Source organism: Triticum aestivum, chromosome 1A, assembly GCF_018294505.1.
Source record: "Triticum aestivum cultivar Chinese Spring chromosome 1A, IWGSC CS RefSeq v2.1, whole genome shotgun sequence".
Lineage (NCBI taxonomy): Eukaryota > Viridiplantae > Streptophyta > Magnoliopsida > Poales > Poaceae > Triticum > Triticum aestivum.
In genome coordinates, this window is record NC_057794.1 from 560,615,468 (window position 1) to 560,622,093 (window position 6,626).

A 6,626-nucleotide genomic window follows, 5' to 3' on the forward strand; every position below is an offset into this window, starting at 1 on the left:
GCTGAAACTTCATGTCTTTTTTTGTCAATATGGAGCACCACAGGTAGTTAGTGCTTGTGTTTTGCTCATGCTCCTGGTAAATCCTTTTTGGCCAGGATTCAGGAAGATTCTGTGTTCAGTTATGCTCACTGGTAATTTTCATTTATGTATCTGCAATATTTCGGGGCTGCTAGTTTCTGCTCATTTCTGTTTTTGTGCTCTTAAATAGTATATGGCTCCCTTTCTGTCCTGCTTAGTTTGTAAAACATAAATATAGATGTGCTGTGCATTGTTAAAGGTTTCTTTTTCTAGTGTATTGCTTTCAAGAAGTATTGGCACAAATATATTTCAGTGCTGTAAAAAAATGTTTATTTCCTGTGATGATTGTTCCATAGCACCAGTTTCTGTCAAATCGTCCTCCCAGTCCTGAAGTAGATCACGCAACTTCATGAGAGCTACCAGTATGTAGCAATAGCATCCTCTCAACTCTTGAAAGTGCGACGCAAGTCTTGCTAGTTGTACTAATAGCAGAATATTGTGTCAATGTCCGCATTTTACTCATGGCTAATTTATTGAATTCATACCAACACGATTTATAGAGGCTGGGTGTGAGCTCTTAAAGTTGTATAGACTCGATGCGGCATTAATAGTCAATACAAATTATCTTTATTAAAAAATACCGACTCGATTTATACAAACTCGATGGGACATTGCAAATCGCATGAGTTAATCGTGACAAGTGCAATCTCACTTGCCAAATCACTCTAGTGTGGCATAGCTTGCTCTGGTTTGTTTGCTCCAACATATATATGATGTTCTGGCTGCCTGCAATTTCATGGCTACTTCTCTCATGTTCATTCGTTCTCTTGGGAACAGACGGGTACAAGACAGAGCTACTTGCACAAGGGACACCAAGCACTGATATACCACGTTTCCTGCTTCCGCTGTTGCACGAATGAATCCCTTGCACTCTTCTTGGAGATGATCATCAATGATATGCAGTATCTGATCTGGAGAGTTCCTCTCTGCGAAATTGACAATGTTGAGTTCATTGTCAAAAATAGGGTCTGTTGGTCTCTTATCTATCAGCATCTCTAGAAGAACAACTCCAAAACTGTAAATGTCCCCATAAGTTGATGCTTGGCCAGTTTGAGCATACTCTGAAAACATATAAAATGAAACTGATTAGTGCCATATAAATCTAAAAAGCCAATGTTCAGACATTAAGCCTCACACAAATATATGATGTGGAGATGAATACCTGGAGCAATATATCCTATAGTTCCCTTCAATCCAATTGAGCCATCTGAAGTTGAGGCTGAACTTGAATGCCCAACTGATGTTGACTTTGAATTACGGACGAGGTTTGCAATGCCAAAGTCACCCAAATATGCATTCATATCAGTGTCCAGGAGGATATTGCTGGGTTTCAAATCGCAATGGACAATGGATCTTGTGATATCATGGTGCAGGTAGGCCAATGCATCAGCGATATTAACAGCGATGCTTATTCTTTGCCCTAAGCTCAAAATCCTTGGACCTTCGCCAGCAGATTTTGTGTGTAACCATGTGTCCAAATTCCCGTTTGGCATGAACTCATAAATTAGAGCTTTGAAAGTGTTACCATCATTATCTATTGTTGAGCATGCTGTTAAGATAGAAACAAGATTTCGATGTCGAATACTTCTCAAAACCTCGCATTCTGAAATGAAACTTTTGTCTGCGTATCTCACATCGAGGTCAAAAACTTTAATAGCCACTTGTATTTTTGCTTGAGTTAACTTTCCTCTATATACTGAACCGTAGCTTCCTCTCCCAACCAGGTTTGACTCAGAAAAGCTCTGTGTAGCTTGAGCTAGATCCCTGTAGGTAACTCTAGGAAAATGCTTGCCAAAAGAAAGCAACAGTAAGTATGTTCTTCTTGGCGTCTTGCTCTCCAGGAGTACAAAGTAAGCGAATAATACGAGTGATGTGAAGCCAACCAAAGGGATACATACTCTGACCAAGTAGTACAGTCTTCCTTTTCTCTGAGAAATAGCAGAGCAAGTGGGCATACGAAGATCCACTGCTCCACCACAAAGTCCCGAATTCCCATCGAGAGAAACAGCCATGACATTTTCAAATACCCCATTTCTTGGTACTTCTCCATGAATATGGTTGTAAGAGAGGTCTAGCTGGTTCAGATATTTCAGGTCACTTATTGATGTCGGAATGGATCCAGACAGACTGTTATGTGAAAAGTTGAGCACCACCAAGCTCTTCAGATTGCTCAAAGACTCCGGAATATCCCCTGTGAGAATATTCTGGTCCATTTGGAGGATCTGCAGCTCTTGACACTCACCTAAAGCACTAGGAATTTCCCCAGAAAGTTTGTTGGATGAAAGATACAGCTCAACTAGCTGCCTAAGATTACTGAACTCTGTAGGTATTGTTCCTTGTAAGTTATTGTAGGATAATGCACATATGGTCAGTGTGGAGCCAGTGTGGAAGATCTCCCTAGGAATGTTACCCTGTAGATTGTTATAACTAAGGTTCAACCTTGTGAGCATGGTGAAGTTTCACATACTGGAGGGTATCGGACCTTCAAACTCATTGCTTGCTAGATAGATCTTTATCAATTTAGTAAGATTACCGATAGAGTTTGGTATTGGGCCAGTGAAGTTATTCTCATCAAGAACTAAAATTGCTAGATTTTTCAGCTTTCCAACCCATCCTTCAATGGAACCGCTGAGCTTGTTTCTACGCAAGTTTAGTAATGTTAAGCCACTAAGATTCCCCATGTTAGTGGGTATTGTCCCTGACAAGTCGTTTCTATCTAATGTTAGTATTTGAAGTTTGCTTGACAGGTTGCTAACAGAATTTGGTATAGCTCCTTGTAACTGATTTTGACCTACTGCAAGAACTTGCAGAGATGTGCAATTGCTCAATGCATCTATGAATTCCCAGCTTTGAATATCCTTTGCTTCAAGTTTATTATTCTGAAGGTTTAGATCGTTCAACATTCCAAGCCTACCAAGAGAACTTGGAACTTGAGCTGTCAATTTGTTGAATGATAGGTCCAATGTTGATAGCCCTGAAATATTACCTAGCGAAGCTGGGATGTGACCTTCAAATTTGTTATAGTCCAATGTGAGCCATGCGAGCCTCGGGAGGGTATCACCAAAATTAGGTGGCAATGTGTTCCCTATCATATTGGTACTTAAGTCTAAAATTTGCAGATAAGATTGATTAAGCAAGGTTGTTGGGATACTACCTGATAGGGTAATACCACCAAGTAATAAAACTGCCAGATTCGGAAATTGCCCTATCTCATTAGGAATGCTACCCATGAGTTGATTATCTGCAAGATCGATTACTTCTAACTGGCTGATGTTTTTCAGGCTTGGTGGGATCGTTCCGGTGAGATTATTTTCGGCAATCTGTAATTCTGATAATTTGGAAAGCAAGCCTATATTAAGGGGGATTTCACCTATCAGGGAGTTACCAGATAGATATAAGGAATTTAGGTTGGAACTATTTGTAAGTGTGGCTGGAATGATCCCTTGCAAAGAGTTTTCACTCAGCCAAAGTTTTTGCAGTCTATGGAGACTGTTGAGTGGAGGTAACTCGCCAGTGAAGCTATTTGTGGATAGGTCCAGTGTCTCAAGGAACGTCAGGTTCCCAAGGGATGGGGAAATCGGACCTGACAACCCTTGCTCGGCAAGGTTCAGCTCCGTGATGCGACCTGGGTGTGTGAGGCTGCAGTTGACCCCCTCCCACTTGCAATGCGGGATGCTGGCGTTCCAAGAGCCCAAGACTTGCCTTGGATCGTTGGTGATGGCCCGCTTGAAATATAGCAACGAGAGCATGTCCGTGCTGTTACCGGGGACTGTTGAGCAGGTGGCAGTGCCAACTCCATCAGAAATGACCAGCAGGGCCAGTATCAGGATCATGGTGCGTCTCGCCGGTTGATTGGCATACATGAGCCCCCCGTTACCTGCAAAGCATGAAGAAATGAGCACTGTGGGTAGTATGTTCACCTATGGAGTTGGACTGTGTGACCCTTCTCTGATTAACAATCACAAAATTACTATCTAATAGTGGAAAAAAAGGTTGAGAACTCATGTGGACAGAGGTTGAACTCATGCTGATAACCATTCCAGTTTTTAGTGCACAGGGGTTAAACTGTCCGAAATGTTTAACGCCTGACGGCCTCACCCACAGCAATTGAGACAAAGTCGACAGCAATTAGGAGGAGGAGGGAGTGGGGAACCTTTGCTACGCCGGATCGCACAGAACGGCAGCCTTTGTTGTTGCTGTTGCATGGTTATGCTGTGGTGTGTGAGCTGGGAATAAAGCGTGGGCTGGAACGCTGGAGGCTCAGCTCGGCTGGCTGAGGTCCCAGGGGTTTTAAAAGCGCTTTCACAGCGCCATCGCGTCCACACACTTGCATCTGGTCAGAAATCCTCATGTCTTATCTTAAGCTTGACTGGCTATGGAGCTGAGGACCTGTATCCAGTCCGTCAACCTTGTCAGCTACTCCCTCCGTTTTTAACACTACGCTAGTGTTAAAAACGCTCTTATATTATGGGACAGAGAGAGTAGTTACCGTTCCAGTTTTTATCTTCGTGCCCACCGCTGCTGTCGCTGTGTGAGCTGGACAGGATCGTTGCGGCATGCCCAGCCCCGAATCCAAGAGTTCTACTCGATACTTTTCAGCAGGAACTGGATAGAGAGTGATCTCCGCGTCGTTCAGTATACGACCTGACATGGAACGGTTCACTGGTCTAACATTCTCTTCTTCAATATTGTGATTTTTTTTCCCAGTATGAGTTCTAGTGTTGTTCGGATGGAGACCTCATAAATTAATTAGCTTGGAACCATCATTTTGTATGTAACGGCAATGTGCTTTCGTTCAGCTACAACGATTGGCCTGACTGCAGATCGTAGGAGCTGTCAAATCACAAATTCAATAACGATGCCCGGACAATTGAGTCGTCCTCATTTCCCATGGTTGAGTTTGGTTTGGTGAAAATATTTTTGCTGAAATGATGCACTAGAGTCATGCCTACTGCTCTGACCAAATATTCTGTTTTTCGTAAGCGGTTCTCCAGCAAACACTCAAAGCTCCCATGTTTCCACAAGCATGAAACATGAAGCCTCTTAATACATGATGTATATTTCCAGTTCTAATTCCAGGTATATTTGTTGCACTTGCCCTGTGCTTTTATGTCTCGAGAGGGATTAAGGCCTGTTACGTCAACTTTGCATTTGGGATATACTATGGGCTCAAGTGTTTAACAGTAACAATGGCGGTGATGAACTGGTTTCAAGCTGCACAGTTGGTTCTGTTACATTTTCTCTCCTGTTAACCCTCTTTTCGTTTTCTCTCCTGTTTCTCATAGCAGCCTGCTCTTTTACACATGGTTATTGGCGTGACTGATTTGTCGATGTTCTTCACTCTTTGTGGAATGGATAAGTGATGCTCTCTGACCAGCCTCCAACACTGTCCTTCACTTCTGATTTTATCTCGCGGAATACCATAACTGGATAGTGTGAACAGTGAATGCACACACAGTGATCGCATACCTGTCGTTGCTGTGATTAGGGATGCAAATTAGGAACCTTCAGGGTACCCTCCGACCCTACTTAGTTCAACCAAATGAACTAAACTTTCAAAAATGAAGTAAATTATGAAATTTTAGTTCATTTAGTTGAACTAAAGAGGGTCGGAGGGTACCCTCAAGGTTTCAAATTTGCATGCCTAGACGTGATCAGTCGTTGCTTGCGTTTTCCATGGGCCATTGTAAATCTAAGTTGCTGTGATGTACCTTCAATTATTTCCTGGATTATGTAAAAAATTCAAGTGCGGTAAGTGGCATGTTTTTCATTTTCAATGGAAATGGAGCTGGGGCAGGAGGAGCCCCTTTCCTCTAAGTGGCATACTTCATGAGATGAGGTGCTGCCTGCTCATATGTGTTTTGGAGCTGCCAGAATGATTGGATGCTAGCTATGAGATCAATGCTTGTTTTCAGAGACGCCGAGAAAGATGCGAAGGGCATACTTTTTATGATTGTGTCAATTCCAGTTCCTACCATCTCAAATTTAGGACATGATCAACATTCAAAATGTCTTGAGATTTTTTTTGTAAGGTAATCTTGAGATTTTAGTTTGCAATGAGCTCCGTGGTGGAGTACTAAGGTGTGATGCATAGCCCATGATCGTTGCACCTAAAGGGCTTATTCGTGTTGGGCCTTCTTCCCTTAATTGTGTGGGCCACATGAACACAACGTTCTAAAACTTACCATATGTGCTCAAGAATTCCCCTAAAAAATGTGCTCAAGAATGCAAGAGGTGCCAACCAACTTGTGGTTAGATTGTTAGGAGGACAGTGGTATCCCCAGCCCATCAGGGTTCAAGTCCTGGTGCTCGCATTTAACCTGGATTTATTTCAGGATTTTCAGCGATGCGCGTTCAATGGGAGAAGACGTTCCAGTCGACTACGAGTCACCTACGGTGAATTCGTAAAATCTCAAGATGATATGCCGGTTGAGTCTCTCATAGGTGCTAATAGGAGTAGAGTGTGCGTGTGTGTATTCATGAGAGTGAGCGTATGCGTGTATACATGAGTGTTTGTGTCAAAATTTATGAAAGACCTTCATAGCTAG

General features: G+C 42.6%; 1 pseudogene; it reads right to left on the minus strand.

The window, feature by feature from the left end:
- Nucleotides 1-605: 605 nt before the first annotated feature.
- On the minus strand, nt 606-4,350 carry LOC123067962 (receptor kinase-like protein Xa21; annotated as a pseudogene).
- Between the last annotated feature and the right edge of the window lie 2,276 nt (nt 4,351-6,626).